The sequence below is a fragment of the Triticum dicoccoides genome, chromosome 6B, assembly GCF_002162155.2.
Source record: "Triticum dicoccoides isolate Atlit2015 ecotype Zavitan chromosome 6B, WEW_v2.0, whole genome shotgun sequence".
Lineage (NCBI taxonomy): Eukaryota > Viridiplantae > Streptophyta > Magnoliopsida > Poales > Poaceae > Triticum > Triticum dicoccoides.
Genome location: NC_041391.1, coordinates 585,420,034 through 585,439,716, shown reverse-complemented (window position 1 = coordinate 585,439,716; position 19,683 = coordinate 585,420,034).

Sequence of the window (19,683 nt, the reverse complement as noted above, 5' to 3'; positions counted from 1 at the left end):
TTTTAGCTTGCTGAGAAATACTTCCTCCATTTCAATATATTTGAAGTTTAGGTCTGTCCTAAGTCAAACATCTTTATTTACTGAAATTGAATAAATATCATCATCATCATCATCATCATCATCATCATATCATTAACAACTTATCATCATAATACATCGTTGTTATATAACACCTCCTCATGATCATCATTTTCATCAATGAGACATCATATACAAGTTGGTCACTAGACATAATCACAACTACTCATCATCAACAACTCTCATAAACATATTGTACCTCATAGGACCTACTACATTCTCTTAGGACCTACTATATTATCTTAGGTAAAATAGCATAAAACAAGATAGCCCCTGGCTCTCCATTATGGAGAATGGAGATTATCCTGTTTCCAATTCTTGCCTTTCGCACAATGTTGCTTCCAAGAACCTCCTTACGACTGTCCATACATTTTTTCCATTCTTTGATTATCATGTGTTCACCGGTTTTAGAAATCCGGTATGGACAGGTGAGATTCGTAGGACAACCTGGCTGTATGTTCAAAACATCAAGGTGACCATTCTGATACATCAAATGAGGCACACAATCCATCAGGATTTTCTGTTGAAAAACATAGTAATAACTTCGCAGTTAGCAATGTAGTTCAGTGTTAGAAGTATGCAAAATATGCACGAATGTCGTAATAGTAAAAAATCTTACCAGGATATCTCCATGGAAGTTATCGTGGTTCAACACGTGCACTAGTGGCACGTATTGACCGTAATTTGGAGGAGTTCAATAAAAGGCATTGTAATTCTCAATTTCAGTATAATATGCGACCAAATGATTTTTCTCCTGATAAGTTAACTCAGAGCCATTGATGTAGTTGGTTCTGTCTACCATCTTCCGCACATTCTTTGAAGAATGAAAGTAAGCTATCAATGGAAATAAGCTGTCAACTATTTTTAAATAAACAATATAAATTACTTAATAACTATGTTTGAGGAACTCACATAGCGGTAGAATTGGAAGCGTATCAACAAGGACCCAAATGTCCAAATTGTCTTGATCAATGTCAGGATCACCAAGATCCATGGTGACAAACATACCCTATTGAAAATCATACATCTTGCAAAGTGCTTCCCAACCCGGGTAACCAAAATGGTATACGCTCTCAGAATTGTATAGATTTACCTCAAAATCCATACCATGATGGGTCCTTAGGTTAATTCTCTTTGTTTCATTCCTCTCATGATCTTCAAAACCCATCATCTCCAAGACATAGCGTCTTGCATGGCATGGGATAAGCTAATCGAATTGTAAAAGACGAAAATTACATGTTGAAGTAGTAGAAGTCGAGCTTAATTACGAAAAAAACACTTTGCATCGTAGCTTACCGTATCACAATCGAAGGCCTCCTCGAGCTTAATGCTAAAGCGCCAACCTTCGTCTAGGTGAGGCCTCTCGCAGAAACCCCGGTTGTCGCCGCACCAGGAGCACTCCCCGGGACCTTCTTCGTCCGACGACATTTCCTATGTTCATAATTCAAAGATTAAACTTGTACAATTAAATATATGTAATACAAAAACCAATTTAGATCATTATTATTCATCACGGGTTGACTATCGGTCTGTCGAGTCTTTTCTTGAAAACTCTCAGCTCACGTGGTGTATATATTCGACCGTCGATGATGGAAGCTCCTCCTTTCGTTCTCGAGTGCATTAAACCAAATTGTTTAGCACACGGGAACGAAGGAGAAGCTACCCCCACGACAACAGTCGGGATTCTTCATCCTCTGATATATGGTGGAGACTCTCCCTCACGGATTCCTCTCTGGCATTTGCGACCGTCGATGATGGTCGTTACTCCTCCTTCCCCTAGTGCATAACAAAGGTCTAGCACAAGGAGAAGAAGGAGAAACGACCCCCACGATGACAGTCGGGATTCTTCGGCCTCGACAGACTTAAAGTCAACCCGAAATATCGTTTAATTATCTTTCTAGAAAATCCAGGTCACTCGACATTTCCTACATATTCTAGCACAAGTCATGCCAAAATTCACGGAAAATTCCGGCATGACCTTTTCTAAAACAGGACATATCGAGCGCCTGAAATTTGCCGGAACGGAAATTAATCAACACTCCAGCAAAACATAGGCCACTCGGAGGTGTAACCTGAACATGACCGGCCACTTGGACAACCACATATCCTATTTGAGCAACACAAGATATACATGTTTTTATCTACATCATATCTTATAGGACTCATATTGACATGGAGATTTGGCTGGTCTCACCTCGAGGTCGGAGGGGGTTGGTGACGGGGACGACGGCGGGGATGATGGAGGGGCTCCTTGATTTCTGCAAAAACAAAAACCCTATAAGTTATCACTAATACATTCTGAATAGTATCATACATATAACATCACTAATACAACTAAAACCCTAGCGAATGACGGGTATCGATGACGAGGATGCGGGATAGGCATCGTCGATGTCGGTGCGGGAATAATTGCTTAAACTAAAAAAATAACAACAAATATGACATGTTCAAATACTTCAATTAATTCAACTAGTTCTTACTAAAAATAAACTTACTATAAATAGAAATAAACTAGTTCTTTCTAAAAATAAACTAGTTCACCTAGTTATATTAACTTTCTTACTAAAAATACATTAGTTCTATTAATTCAACTAGTTCTTACTAAAACTAAACTAGTGTTGGAAATATGCCCTAGAGGCAATAATAAAATGGTTATTATTATATTTCCTTGTTCATGATAATTGTCTATTGTTCATACTATAATTGTATTGACCGGAAACCATAATACATGTGTGAATACATAGACCACAACATGTCCCTAGTGAGCCTCTAGTTGACTAGCTCGTTGATCCATAGATGGTTATGGTTTCCTAACCATGGACATTAGATGTCATTGATAACGGGATCACATCATTGGGAGAATGATGTGATGGACAAGACCCAATCCTAAGCATAGCACAAGATCGTGTAGTTCGTTTGCTAAAAGCTTTTCTAATCTCAAGTATCATTTCCTTAGACCATGAGATTGTGCAACTCCCGGATACCGTAGGAATACTTTGGGTGTACCGAACGTCACAACGTAACTGGGTGGCTATAAAGGTACACTACTGGTATCTCCGAAACTGTCTGTTGGGTTGGTACGAATCGAGACTGGGATTTGTCACTCCGTATGACGGAGAGGTATCTTTGGGCCCACTCAGTAATGCATCATCATAATGAGCTCAATGTGACTAAGCAGTTAGTCACCGGATCATGCATTACAGAACAAGTCAAGTGACTTGTCGGTAACGAGACTGAACGAGGTATTGGGATACCGACGATCGAATCTCGGGCAAGTAACATAACGATTGACAAAGGGAATTGTATACGGGATTGATTGAATCCCCGACATCGTGGTTCATTCAATGAGATCATCGTGGAACATGTGGGAGCCAACATGGGTACCCAGATCCCGTTGTTGGTTATTGGCCGGAGAGTTGTCTCAGTCATGTCTGCATGATTCCCGAACCCGTAGGGTCTACACACTTAAGGTTCGGTGACGCTAGAGTTGTTATGGGAATTAGTATGCAGTTACTGAATGTTGTTTGGAGTCCCGGATGAGATCCCGGACGTCATGAGGAGTTCCGGAATGGTCCGGAGACAAAGATTTATATATGGGAAGTCCTTATTCGGTCACCGGAAGTGTTTGGGGGTTTATCGATATTGTACCGAGACCACCGAAAGGATTCCGGGGGTCCACCGGGAGGGTCCACCTGCCCCGGAGGGCCCTATGGGCTGAATATGGAGGGGAACCAGCCCCTAAGTGGGCTGGGTGCCAACCCCCCTAGGGCCCATGCGCCTAGGGTTGGGGGAAACCCTAAAGGGGGCGCCTCCCCTTGGCTTGGGGGCAAGCCTCCCCCCTTGGCCGCTGCCCCCCTCTAGATCCATCTGGAGGGGGCCGGCCCCCCTCTCCCTTGCCCTTATAAATAGAGGAGAGGTGGGAGGGCTGCCGCACCCTTCCCCTGGCGCAGCCCTCTCCCTCCCCAACACCTCCTCCTCCATAGTAGTGCTTAGCGAAGCCCTGTCGGAGAACTGCAAGCTCCTCCACCATGCCGTCGTGCTGTCGGAGCTCTCCCTCAACTTCTCCTCTCCCTTTGCTGGATCAAGAAGGAGGAGACATCCCCGGGCTGTACGTGTGTTGAACACGGAGGCGCCGTCCGTTCGGCGTTAGATCGGATCTTCCATGATTTGAATCGCTGCGAGTACGACTCCCTCATTCATGTTCTAGTGACGCTTCCGCTTAGCGATCTTCAAAGGTATGAAGATGCTCATGCCCCCTCTCTCTCTTGTTGCTAGAATCTCCTAGATGGATCTTGGTGATGCGTAGAATGTTTTTGAATTATTGCTACGTTCCCCAACAGTGGCATCATGAGCTAGGTCTAGTGCGTAGATTCTATGCACGAGTAGAACACAAGTAGTTGTGGGCGTTGGTTTGTTCAATTTGCTTACCGTTACTAGTCCTATCTTGTTTCGGCGGTATTGTGAGATGAAGCGGCCCGGACCGACCTTACACGTACGCTTACGTGAGACAGGTTCCACCGCCTGACATGCACTTATTGCATAAGGTGGCTAGCGGGTGCCAGTCTCTCTCACTTTAGTCGGATCGGATTCGATGAAAAGGGTCCTTTTGAAGGGTAAATAGCAATTGGCATATCACCGTTGTGGCTTTTTTGTAGGTAAGAAACGTTCTTGCTAGAAACCCATAGCAGCCACGTAAAACATGCAACAACAATTAGAGGATGTCTAACTTGTTTTTACAGGGTATGCTATATGATGTGATATGGCCAAAAGAATGTGATGTATGAGTGATACGTCTCCAATGTATCTATAATTTTTGATTGTTCCATGCTATTATATTACTTGTTTTGGATGTTTATGGGCTTTACTTTACACTTTTATATCATGTTTGGGACTAACCTACTAACCGGAGGCCCGGCCCAAATTGTTGTTCTTTTTACCTATTTCGGTGTTTCGAAGGAAAGGAATATCAAACGGAGTCCAAACGGAATGAAACCTTCGGGAGCGATCTTTTTGGAACAAACATGATCCAGGGGACTTGGAGTGGACGTCAAGCAACATAGGAGGCGGCCATGAGGGTGCCCGGTGCGCCCCCACCCTCGTGGGCCTCTCGAGCGTCCATCAACCTACTTCTTCCTCCTATATATATCCACGGACCCCGAAAACATCCAAGAGCACCACGAAAAACTATTTCCACCACCGCAACCTTCTGTATCCGCGAGATCCCATCTTGGAGCCTTCGCCGGCACTCCGCCGGAGGGGGAATCGACCACGGAGGGCCTCTACATCATCTCCAAGGCCTCTCTGATGAGTTGTGAGTAGTTTACCACAGACCTTCGGGTCCATAGTTATTAGCTAGATGGCTTCTTCTCTCTCTTTGAATCTCAATACAAAGTTCTCCTTGATCTTCTTGGAGATCTATTCGATGTAACTCTTTTGCAATGATTTTATTATAAATTCTATTAATGTCAATTGTGCTAATAATATGCAAAACCCTAAGCTTGGGGATGCTAATTTTGCTATGTCTACCACTTGTTGCAATGATCATGATTGGGGTGATTCTTCTTATAATTTTGAAAATTTATTTAAGCCCCATGATGAATATGAAATTGATAATAGTGTTTGCAATAATATTGAAAGTGGGTTTGGAAGAGTGTCAACTTTAGACCCCACATATTTGGAGAATGTTCAATCTTATGGTATTTTTGATAAAAGTGGGTTTGGAGAGGTCATGACTTTAGTTAATGTTAATCCCACTATCTTGGAAGAGTGTCAACTTTGCATGCAAAGGATCGTGTTGAGAATATGTTATGTAATAGCTATTTTGTTGAATTTACTTATGATCCTACATGTAATTATTATGAGAGAGGAAAATATGGTTGTAGAAATTTTCATGTTACTAAATTACCTCTCTTCATGTTGAGATTGCTATCGTCTTCTTCCTTGCATATGCTAGTTTCTGCTTGCCTTGATAATTTGTTTACTTATAAAAAACCTATGCATAGGAAGTATGTTAGACTTAAGTGTGTTTGTCACATGTTTTATGATGCTCTCTTTATGCTTCAATTCTTGTCTTTTATGTGAGCATCATTGAAATCTCAATGCCTAGCTAGGGGCGTTAAACGATAGCGCTTGTTGGGAGGCAACCAAATTTTATTTTATTTTCTTGCTTTTTTGCTTCTGTTTAGTAATAAATATTTCATCTAGCTTCTGTTTAGATGTGTTTTCATGTTTTAATTAGTGTTTGTGCCAAGTAGAACCTATAGGATAACCTACGGTGATAGTTAATTTGATTCTTCTGAAAAACAGAAACTTTGTGCGCACGAAAATAATTTTAGTAATTCACATAAACGTGCTTTTTCGTTCATTCTTTTTTCTGTAGATCAATAGACAAATTTCCCAGGACTTCCTATTTTGGTAGGAGTTTTAGAGTTCCGTAAGTATTCAAAAGATACAAAATTCTACAGACTGTTCTGTTTTTGACAGATTCTGTTTTTGTGTGTTGTTTGCTTATTTTGATGCATCTATGGCTAGTATCGGTGGGTATGAATACATTAGGTTTAACACCAATATAAATAAATAATGAGTTCATTACAGTACCTTATGTGGTGGTTTTTCTTTCTTGCACTAACGGAGCTTATGAGATTTCCTGTTGAGTTTTGTGTTGTGAAGTTTTCAAGTTTTGGGTAAAGATTTGATGGACTATGGAATAAGGAGTGGCAAGAGCCTAAGCTTGGGGATGCCCATGGAACCCCAATATATTCAAGGATAACCAAAAGCCTAAGCTTGGGGATGCCCCGGAAGGCATCCCCTCTTTCGTCTTCGTCTATCGGTAACTTTACTTGGAGCTATATTTTTATTTGCCACATGATATGTGTTTTGCTTGGAGCGTCTTGTATGATATTAGTCTTTGATTTTTAGTTAACCACAATCATAATTTCTGTACACACCTTTTGGGAGAAACCCACTTGTTTGGAATTTATTAGAATACTCTATGTGCTTCACTTATATCTTTTGAGCTAGATAGTTTTTGCTCTAGTGCTTCACTTATACTTTTTAGAGAACAACGTGGCTTGATTTTGTAGAAATTGTTAATCTCTCATGCTTCACTTATATTATTTTGAGAGTCTTTTAGAATAGCATGGTATTTTCTATGGTTATAAAATTGGTCCTAGAATGATGGGCATCCAAGTTGGGTATAATGAAAACTATCATAGGAAGTGAATTGGATGCTATGATCAATTTGATACTTGATAATTCTTTTGAGATATGGAGGTGGTGATATTAGAGTCATGCTATTTGGTTGATTGTGAATTTAAAGAATACTTGTGTTGAAGTTGGCAAGTCCCGTAGCATGCATGTATGGTAAAAGTTGTGTGACAAATTTGTTGCATGGGGTGCTCTTTTAATTGTCTTCCTTATGAGTGGAGGTCGGGATCACTCGATGGTTAACTCCTACCAACCCTTCCCCTAGGAGCATGTGTGGTAGTACTTTGCTTCGAGGGCAAGTAGACTTTTGCAATAAGTATATGAGTTCTTTATGACTAATATGAGTCCATGTACATACGCACACTCATCCTTCCACTTTGCTAGCCTCTAATATGTCGCGCAACTTTCGCCAATATCATGCACCCATTATTTACCTTCCTCAAAACAGCCACCATACCTACCTATTATGGCATTTCCATAGCCATTCCGAGATATATTGCCATGCAACTTTCCACCGTTCCGTTTATTATGACACGCTCCATCATTGTCATATTGCTCTTTGCATGATCATGTAGTTGACATCGTATTTGTGGCAAGGCCACCTTCATAATTTTTCATACATGTCACTCTTGATTCATTGCATATCCCGATACACCGCTGGAGGCATTCACATAGAGTCATATTTTGTTTTAAGTATTGAGTTGTAATTCTTGAGTTGTAAATCAATAAAAGTGTGATGATCTTCATTATTAGAGCATTGTCCCAAGTGAGGAAAGGATGATGAAGACTGTTGAAATGATCGAGATGGACCTAGAGGGGGGTGAATAGGTACAATTACAAATTTTAATTATTACTTAGCAATTTTAGGCAATAATGCAGAATATGAAGGTGAGCCTAACAATTGCAAGTGAGTACTAACTACTAAGCAAGTAACACGAGCATGTAAGTAAGCAAGCACAATATGATATAAGTAAGTGCTAAGAGACAAGTAATCACAAGTAGAAAGTTAGGGTTAGGAATAACCGCAACTCTGGGAGACAAGGATGTATGCCGATGTTCACTTCCTTGGAGGGAAGCTAGTCACCGTTAGAGAGGTGGATGTTTCCACGAAGGCACACCAACGCCACAAAGGCTCACCCTATTCTCCCTTTGAGACAACACCACGGAGGCGTTTCTCAACCACTAGTGGTAGACCTTGGGGTGGTCTCCAAACCCTCACAAACTTTTCCGGGGGTAATCACAAAGGTTGATTCCTCTCCGAAAGACTCCTACCGCCTAGGAGTCTCCAACATCCAAGAGTAATAAGACCGTTGGGGAAAAGCTCAAGACTTGCTCAAATCACAAATTCCTTTGGTGCAAGAACGGGAAGGGGTGGATCTATCACTTGATTGGAGAACTTCTCTCAAATGTTCCTAAATCCCTTGGGGATCTAGGATTTGGTGTAAGGGATTGAGAGAGAGAGTTAAAAGTGTTCTTGGTAAGCTCAAAGTGAATGGTCAACCTCATCCCATGGAAGGGAGAAGCCTATATATAGTGGGTGTGGAAAAAGTGACCGTTTGAGACACTTAAGTGCACAGAAGGGGTCGTACGTCTGGTGGCACAAATATGTCCGGATGTCCGACAATTATCGGTCGTCCGGCCGCTGAGAACACATAAGCCATGAATCTGTACACAGCACATGGACGTCCGAGACGTGTCGGTCGTCCGGAGCCCGGACGTCCGGAGAGGCCCGAAAATCTGTAAATATGGTTCTATGGTGGAAATACCGGACGTCCGAGACATGCCGGTCGTCCGGAGGCCGGTCGTCCAGAGAGGTCCAGAAATCCATGAATAACGTTCTGTTGGTGAAACACCGGACGACCGTAGAGAGCCATATGTCCGGACAGCTGAGAGGGATCGGACGTCCGTAGAGTACCGGACGACCGGAGAAAAACTGGAGTTGTGGATTTGAGCAAATCTTTCACTAGTTCCAACGATCCCCTCTTAATAGTGCGGGATCCCTATACTCAAGAACAAACCGTAAACAAAGCCAAGGCTAATGTCTCGTATCTCCAATCTTGAGTTATATGCATTTGTCCCTAGTCATGATCCACACACGGCCTTCGAGACATAATCCTGAGATATACTTGATAAACATGATTAGTCTCAACATACATGTTGTCATCAACATAAAAATATGACTAAGGGCATGATTGCACTTTCAATCTCCCCCTTTTTGGTAGTTGATGACAACATATATGCACACACACATAAAAATAAAAATCGAAAGGATTTGTTGTGGAGCTCAATAAGCAAAGAATAAGCAAGGAGGGAGCTCCCCCTCAACATGATACCATAGAGAATAAACATGAAGAGAGCTCCCCCTCAATATGATACCAACACAACCAAATCTCATACACAAGATAATCAAGACAATAAGCTCCATATAGGTTCATCACTCATAGCATAGAACATGATTTTCTACAATCTCATAACATGAGTTCGATACAAGCTAATCAATAACATAGCAAGTTCGATTACAAGCTAACAAGCTAATATCATAGTATGCATAGTGCCTACTCCCCCTTGGCATCAAATACCCAAAAGGGGTGCATAAAAACATCAGAGAGCTGTTGGAGATATGCCCTAGAGGCAATCATGTATGATGATATTTCCTATGTGTTTATGAATAAAGATAGTCCTTGGACATTATCAATGATGTGTATCAGCAAGTACGTGACTTGTTTGTGGGACTATGCATTGTATGATGACTGTCCTAAAAGGTCCCTAGTCGAAAGGGCTGTGTGGACGCGCAACCGACTACACTAGCATATGACACGGTCGATGGCTTGGTCTCACTAGCCATGGAGCATTGGATGCTAACCGGATAATATGGACTTGGAAAGGTCTGGTCAGATTCGACGTAGTCGGATCTGAGTCGAGATAAGGTCCAAGTCGGACAAACCCAACTATGAGACGCAGCGATATGTCATCTGTGAGTCTCTAGTAAAACATACGTTCTATATCCTAAGACCTGAGCTGACGCATGTACTCAGGATGGTGACAGACTTGCTTTGGGCCGACCAAACGCTACTCCGTGACTGGGTAGTTACAAAGGTAGGTTTCGGGTTTGTTCAGTCCCATGCTGCAAGACATGGTCGAGCAAGATGGGATTTGCCCCTCCGATAAGGAGAGATATACTCTAGGCCCCTCGTGTGATCCGACAAGGATAAGCATGGCCATGCGACAAGGATTATGAGATAATCCGGTTTGTGGTCGGTATCACTGGAACGAGAAAGAGGTCGGGCTAGCACAAGGATGACAAACTCGCCTTGAGCCCGACAACATATATCATGAGGCAAAGGGAACAGAAGTGTGACACGTTGTACATGTTTGCCTAACCAGCTTCATAGTCTGCTTGGTGGTTGGCACGCCTTGCTAGAGGCCGCTACCAACCGTGCAGGTCGGAGGTGATCCGAACTGTAACCAAGCTAACTTGAACCTAAGGAACCTACGAGGTCAGTTCGTAGGACACTGGTCGGATGTGATCCGAACTGGACTAGGAACGTGACCGAGTAGACTTTGGGCTTTAGGGTCCGTGCGAGGCCCAAGTATTGAGCCCGCGACGGACGCCTATAAAAGGTGGAGGTGCAGCGCACTTATTTGGTTGATCGCTTCGGTGCTGCGACTAGGGTCTGCATGTGTTGTGAATAGCCACCTCCACTCGCCGCCGACTGTGTGATCGGACCTAGCAGTCCGTCGCACGGTGTTCCTCCTGCATGCGTGGATACCATTAGAGGCGGTGCACTTGCGCCGCTCCGGCGAACCTGTTCGCGGGATCCGATCGGCTACGTGGGAGACCGGCAAGGAGGAGACGACTCCGGGAACATGAGGCGACTCCGGGAACGCGCTGCCTCAACTCTACTTCCGCTTCACGACACTGCGCGTCTAGTGGTAACGAACTGTGATCCATCTCCCGTAGCATGTTCTTGGTTGTTCTGCGCATAGGAAATTTTAATTTGCAGTCGACGCACCCTACCGTACACCCCAACAAGAGCATCATCATCATCATGTGCACTACTGCCACCAGCCTCGTCAAAGAAGTCAGCCCAGTCAGGACCCGAGGGAAAACCAAAATCAGAAGGTGTCTCATCAGGAAAACGGTCATCATCACTCACATCGAACACTTCGGAGTCTCTCAGATGAGTCTTCAGAGCATTCTTGGAGGTGATAAGGCGCGTGACAACAACGTGATTTTGGGAGCAGTTAAATGAAACAGCCTTCATCAAGGCAGAGTGGGCCTTCCCTAGAAAGCGAGCAATGCGACCAAAGGGTGCAGATCCGGAGGGAGCAGAACGAGGGATGCTAGCAGCAGTGCGACGCGGATGAGCAGAAGAGGAAGAGTCCTTGGGAACATAGTTATCGGCCATGTGTGGGGGAATGACCCATTGCTCATGCAAATGAGTGCGGGCAATAGGACGAAGTCACCCTCTCGATGAAAGCCAGAAGAAAGGGAGCATGAGGAAAGGCCCGCTTGTGCTAAAACGAAGCGAGGTGAATCTCATGCCATAGAAAATGAGGCACATTGATCTTCCCTTTCGGAGCCGTATAGAGGCGATGCATGAGATCGATGCAGTAGCTACTACAGGACCCCTTGTCACCCATCTTAGGATGAATGGTGTGAATGACACATTGATAGATAATGAAGAAAGGAGCACGCCAAATGGAAACTTGGTTAAAACCCTTATGTTTCTCATCATCAGTCGGTTGGGGTATGGGTTTGATGAGATCAGCACATGCATTAGGGCCCTTGGGTCTATGGTCAGGGTCATCATTGTGAATTTTGAACCCGGTGTCAGGAAAATCAAGGGCAGTAACAAATTGAGAGTAGGAAGCCGAGAGCTTTGTGTCAGCGGTCATCCAAGTAACAATGTTATTTGGACCAAAAAAGCATGTGGCATAGAATTGATGAATGGCGGCTTGGTTAAAGTCATGTTGAAATGTAAATGGGGCAGCAAGATTGGAGGACTCAATGAGCTCAATAGCCCCGGAATATTTTTTTCGGATGAGTACGAATATGCTCTAAATCAATGCACAAATGAAGAGAAAGACCTTTAGGAATGATGATAGTGGTAAAAATGTCAGCTTGGACATTAGTGCGAAAATGAGGGTCCCTAGAGTCACGAGCGACCGTAAATTGATCAACATCACGATGCAACTTAAGATAGGAGCCAATGGGAACCAGGTTGAACTGCTTAACGTGACGGCCGTGTGGTAAAGGAGGTTCAAGTGAGATATGACGAGCATCACCGTGAGGTTGGATCGGAGGAGGAGGAGGCTGTAAGGTGGGCCGCCGAGTCCCGGGCTTAGGAGCAGTGGTGCGAACAGGAACAGGCTCTCCACGCTCCATATGAGCCAGCTCATCTTCATAGTCAGAGCCCTCCGACGAGTCGTCGCTTGGAGACCGGCGAGGAGGAGGAACACGCTTCCTAGGACGAGCCCATTCTTGGGAATCATCGGAATCACCGCGATGGGAGGGACGAGAGGACCCAGGTGGGGGGTCCTTGCGAGCAGTGCTCTTGGTCTTCACCATTCCGACCTAGAAGAGGAGGGAAACCCAAATCAACAACCCACCACCAGATCGACTAATCGATGGATGAGAGAAGAAGAGATGGGTGCTACCTTGGAGTGAAGAACACGGAGGGAGACGGCGACCAGAGCTAATCAGTCAGCGGGCCGAGTGGCCACGGCGAGCGGCATGACGACGGCGAGGAACTCGAGCGGGACAGGAGCGAGCCGAGCGGCCACGGCGAGTGGCGTGCCAACTGCGAGTGTCCCGAGCGGTGAGCGGCCACGGCGAGGGGCTCGGGCAGCGTGCGGCTGCGGCGAGGAGCCGCGAGACAGGGGCGGCGGCTGTGGGGAACCGAGGATAGGGGGCGGATGGATTAGGGTAACTGACCCGAAAATCCATCCCGCGCTATATACAGGTGCCTGAGAAATCATCCGGACGACCGGAGAATTACGGACGTCTGGTGCCTGGGCCAGGAAAAAATGAACGAACGTCCGGATAGGCCGGACAACCGGGCTGAGGTCAACAGAAAGCTTTTTACAGACGACCGGAGCTCGACGGACGTCCGGTGTCGGAGAAATGTCCGGACGACCGGGAATCCACGGACGTCCGACGCCTGGGCCAGGAAAAGATACCAGAGAGAATTTTACGGACGTCCGGTACATAACGGACGTCCAGAAGCATATAATATTTTTTTAGAGGAGTAGGGTGCAATTATTTGTGCTACAAATCATGATGAGGAGATGATGATTACCATACGTGGTAAGAATTTCTGTTAAGCAACGAGTATCCTATCCCAACAATAATAAATCATATATCGCTCATATATTGTTCTAATGACAAGAGTGGTGGCTACTGCCACCATGTATGAGTATATGTGACATGGCATGGAAAGATTGGAACTTTGAGTGCATAATCACTACTCCATCATGGAAAGCACCATAGTTAGATGTCATGGTAGCTTTGAGAGTGTTTGTTCTTTTTATGCATTTCATAGGGTGAGGATACTCATGAGTTGAGTGTCTCCCCCTAAATACATGCCTACATCAAGACAAGACATTAAGTTCATGCATGAAGGGGTGCTAGATTTCACATAATATTGTCAAGCTCCAAGATACCAAGTTCACGCCTAAGTCGACAAAACCTTGCTTCATCCAATGGTTTGGTGAAAATATCTGCTAGTTGCAAATCTGTACCAACATGATCGATGTGAATATCACCCTTTTCCACATGATCTCTCAGGAAGTGATACCTAATATCAATGTGTTTAGTGCGGAGATGATCCTTGGGGTTCTCAGCAATATTCATGGCACGTTCATTATCACATAGGAGAGGCACATGTTTATAAGTGATACCGTAATCCTTTAAGGTTTGTCTCATCCATAGTAATTGAGTTGCACAACCGGCAGCTGCAATGTATTCAGCTTCTGCGGTAGAGAGGGCAATACAATTTTGTTTCTTCGAGGACCAACTTACTAAGGAGCGTCCAAGAAACTGACATGCGCCAGAGGTGGACTTACCATCCACTTTGTCTCCAGCCCAATCCACATCCGTGTACCCAATGAGATCGAACTTAGCATCCTTGGGGTACCATAAACCCAACTTTGGGGTGTGAACAAGGTATCTAAGAATATGCTTAACCGCCTTATGATGACTTTCCCTAGGGGAAGCTTGAAATCTAGCACACATGCATACACTGAACATGATGTCTGGTCTAGATGCACAAAGGTAAAGCAATGAACCAATCATAGAGCGGTAAATAGATGGGTTGAAAGGAATAACATTTGTGTCTTCAGTGAGTGCAATTTTGGTTGGCATGGGTGTCTTGCATGGACTAACATCATACATGCCAAACTTTTCTAGGATATCCTTGAGGTATTTTGCTTGAGACAAGAAAATTCCTTCTTGAAATTGTTGAATTTGAAATCCGAGAAAGAACTTCAAATCCGCATTGAGTGACATTTCAAAAAAATTGGTCATTGAAGCTGCAAACTTCTTGCACAAATGAATGTTAGTAGAACCAAAAATGATATCATATACATAGATTTGGCATAAGATCAAATCACCATTGTCCCTCTTAGTAAAAAGAGTGGGATCGATCACCCCTCTCACAAAACCATCATCGAGTAAAAACTTCTTAAAATGATCATACCAAGCACGAGGTGCTTGTTTGAGGCCATATAAAGCCTTATGAAGTTTATACACATAGTCTTTGTGATCGGGATCAATGAACCCAGGTGGTTGTGACACATATACTTCTTCTTGTAGAGGACCGTTAAGGAAAGCACTCTTCACATCCATTTGATGTAAAGTAAAACCATTGAAAGCGGCATAAGCAAGTAAGATGCGGATGGATTCAAGACGACCAACGGGGGCAAAGGTCTCACCAAAGTCCAAACCTTCAACTTGTGAGTACCCTTGTGCCACTAACCTTGCCTTTTTACGGATGATTACACCATTCTCATCTTGCTTGTTCTTGAAAATCCATTTTGTTCCAATGACGTTGTGCTCGGTAGGTGTCCTCTTGACTAATGACCATACTTGGTTGCGTTCAAAACTGTTCAACTCTTCTTGCATAGGAACGAGCCAATCATTGTCCATCAATGCATCTTGTACCTTGAGGGGCTCAACACTAGACACAAACGAGAAGTGAGCACAAAAGTTTGTCAAATGTTTACGAGTGACTCTACCTTCCGATATGCCGGTGACAATTTTGTCAACATCAACACGACCGGTGACTCGAGGCATGATGGAGGTTAGGGTTTATCAAGGTTCAACTTCATGTCCATCATCCACGTCCTCAACATATGGATCATTAATGTGTGGTGGAAGATCTTCTTGCTCATATTGCATTTGTTGAGGTTCATCGTCAATGATTGGACTTTCTTGTTCTTGCCCTTGATGATGATCTTATTCTTGAAGATTATCATGAGGATGAACTTGATCATCTTCTTGTACTTGGACTAAGGGCATCGGTTGAACAATAGGAGTTTGTGGTGGTATGGGTGTTGAAGTAGTTTGATGATGTGTGAGACTTCCATCTTCTTCTTCATCCTCATGAGGTTCTTGTTCCATTGGAAGAAGTGCACCAACACCCATGGTCAAGATATCTTGAGAGGAATCTTCTTCACCTATATCACTTAGATCAACTTGCTCCCCATGGGAGCCATTAAATTCATCAAACACCACGTCACAAGTTTCTACAACACATCCATTGGATTTGTACTCTATAGGCGTGAGAGTTTGATCCATAGCCAACAAATATGCCCTCAATTTTTTTGGATTGAAATTTTCCTAACCGTTCTCTTTTGTTGAGGATGAAACATTTGCACCCAAATACATGAAAGTACTTGACATTTGGCTTGTTCCCAGTTAGGAGCTCATATGGAGTCTTTTCCAATATAGTACGGAGGAAGAGCCGGTTTGATGCATGGCATGCAGTGTTGACAGCTTCGGCCCAAAAACTATGTGGTGACTTGTATTCATCCAACATGGACCTTGCCATCTCTACAAGTGTACGGTTCTTCCTTTCGGCTACACCATTTTGCCGAGGAGTGTATGGAGCTGAATATTGATGCTCAATCCCTTCATCACTAAGGAATTCTTCCAAGGTATAGTTCTTGAACTCAGAGCCTTTGTCACTTCTTATTGCCAAGATCTCTTTGTCAAACTTGCGTTGTGCTTGCTTGGCAAAATCAATGAAGGTGATCTTCGTCTCGTCCTTGGACTTGAGGAAAAACACCCATGTATATGTTGAGTAATCATCAACAATGACAAGTCCATACTTTTTACCACCAAGACTATCCCATGAAGGAGGCCCAAAAAGATCCACATGAAGGAGCTCCAGGGGCCTTGAAGTAGACACAATGTTCTTGGGTGGGTGCTTTGATTTATGTTGCTTCCCGGCTATGCATGCACTACACACACGACCTTTCTCAAATGAGACATTGGTTAGTCCAAGGATGTGATTCCCCTTTAAGAGATCTTGAAGATTTCTCATGTCGATATGGGCTAGCCGGCGATGCCATAGCCACCTTGCCCAACCCGAGTACCTGTCCTTTTGAACCTCCACCAAACATAATGCTCATGAATGATTGAATAGCTTCCATGAAATCATAGAGCAATTTGCTATCTCTGGTCATATGATTGGTACATCCACTATCAATCACCCATTTTACTCCACCGGAGAAGGCAACCTACACACAATCATGACTTGGTTAGAGGCACCCATTTTGCAATGGGACCTCTCAAGTTAGTCACAAGGGTCTTAGGGACCCAAATAGCATAGAACCGGAAAGCATTTCGAGGACCAACAAATTTTGCATAAACTTCTCCATCCTTAGTCTTACGAAGTACATAGGATGGAGGCATGAACTCTTTTGGCTTGTTGAGAGTCGGCATGCCCCATGTGGCCTGCTACGTCTTGAGCTAGCGTTGGTTTTCCCCGAAGAGGAGAGGGTGATGCAGCAAGTGTAGCGTAAGTACTTCCCTCAGTTTTGAGAACCAAGGTATCAATCCAGTAGGTGGCTCCTCAAAAGTCCCACGCACCTACACAAACAAACTGAGAACTCGCAACCAACGCAATAAAGGGGTTGTCAATCCCTTCACGGCCACTTACAAAAGTGAGATCTGATAGAGATAGTATGATAAGATAAATATATTTTTGGTATTTTATAATATAGATGCAAAAAGTAAAGATGCAAATAAAAGTAGATTGAAAGCAAATATGATAAGAGAAAGACCCGGGGGCCATAGGTTTCACTAGAGGCTTCTCTCGAGATAGCATAAGTATTACGGTGGGTGAACAAATTACTGTCGAGCAATTGAAAGAAAAGCGCATAGTTATGAGATTATCTAGGCATGATCATGTATATAGGCATCACGTCCATAACAAGTAGACCGACTCCTGCCTGCATCTACTACTATTACTCCACACATTGACCGACTCCTGCCTGCATCTAGAGTATTACGTTCATAAGAACAGAGCAACGCATTAAGCAAGATAAACACATGCAATATGATATAAACCCCATCTTGTTATCCTCGATGGCAACAATACAATACGTGTCTGGCAACACTTTCTGTCACTGGGTAAGAACACCGCAAGATTGAACCCAAAGCTAAGCACTTCTCCCATGGCAAGAAAGACCAATCTAGTAGGCCAAACCAAACTGATAATTCGAAGAGACTTGCAAAGATAACTCAATCATACATAAAAGAATTCAGAGAAGATTCAATTATTATCCATAGATAAATCTGATCATAAACCCACAATTCATTGGATCTCGACAAACACACCGCAAAAAGAGATTACATCGAATAGATCTCCACAAGAGAGGGGGAGAACATTGTATTGAGATCCAAAAAGAGAGAAGAAGCCATCTAGCTAATAATTATGGACCCGTAGGTCTGTGGTAAACTACTCACAACTCATCGGAAGGGCAAGGATGTTGATGTAGAGGCCCTCCATGGTTGATTCCCCCTCCGGCAGAGTGCTGGCGAAGGCTCCAAGATGGGATCTCGCGGATACAGAAGGTTACGGCGGTGGAAATTGTGTTTCGTGGTGCTCCTGGATGTTTTTGGGGTCCGTAGGTATATATAGGAGGAAGAAGTACGTCGATGGACGCTCGAGGGTCCCACAAGACAGGGGGGCGCGCCCTACAGGGGGGGCCCTATCTCATGGGGTCCTCGGGATCTTCTTGACTTGCACTCCAAGCTCTCCAGATCTTGTTCGTTCCAAAAATCACGCTCCCGAAGGTTTCATTCCGTTTGGACTCCGTTTGATATTCCTTTTCTTCAAAATACTGAAATAGGCAAAAAAACAGCAATACGGGCTGGGCCTCTGGTTAGTAGGTTAGTCCCAAAAATGATATAAATGTGTAGGATAAAGCCCATAAACATCTAAAAGGGGTAATATAATAGCATGGAACAATCAAAAATTATAGATACGTTGGAGACGTATCATGGCCTTCCCACTAACAACCTTATCTTTATCCTTGTGTCCTTCTCGTACAAATGTTTCCTTTAGAGGGGTTGTGCACTTTTGAGAGGACATATTCTTCTTGCTTGTGCTTGGGTCAAATCCGAGTCCCTCTTTGGCAAACACCTCATTGTGTTGGCTTAATACCTCATTAAGGTTCTTTTGCCCTTGAGCACATGTCATGAGACCTTTCTCGATTTGAGCCTTGAGAAAGCGATTTTCCTCAAGAATAGATGCTAGATCACTACTGAAGTTAGTAGTACAAGCATCAACATTGATAATAGGAGAAGAGTAAGCCTTGGCTAGAGTTTCAAGATAAGTAAGTTTGAGCGTCTCAAAACTCTTTGTAAGAAGGGTGAGCTCTTCTTCCTTAGTCTTGAGGGACACGGATAGAAGCTCACAATCCTTAGAGAGAGAAGCATGAGACTTCACAAGCTTACTTTTATCATTCATCAACTCCTCGCAAGACTCAATAGCCTTTTTCAAGGAGGCAAGATCTTTAGTATGAACATCAATGTTTGCACCAATTTTTAAGCATAGTTCATCATTTCGCGCTTCCTCATAATGGACTTTCCGCTCAAGGATTTCACATTTTTCCTTTTCCTCGGTGACGAGGGTTTTGAGTTCCTTAATACTGATGGTGTGCTTACTCACCATCTCCATAAGCATACGAAACATAGTGAGCTTCTTTCCTTTGAGGGAGCACATGAACTTATTAAGTTTAGCAAGCATAGGATCATCTAGATCATCATCCTCATAACTATCCTCCGCATCAAGATACTCATCACTAGGAGTAGACGGAGTGAAAAAAGGAGGATTTGATCGTGGGGTTACCTTGACCTTGTCAGGAGAGCTTTGGTCCTCTCCATCT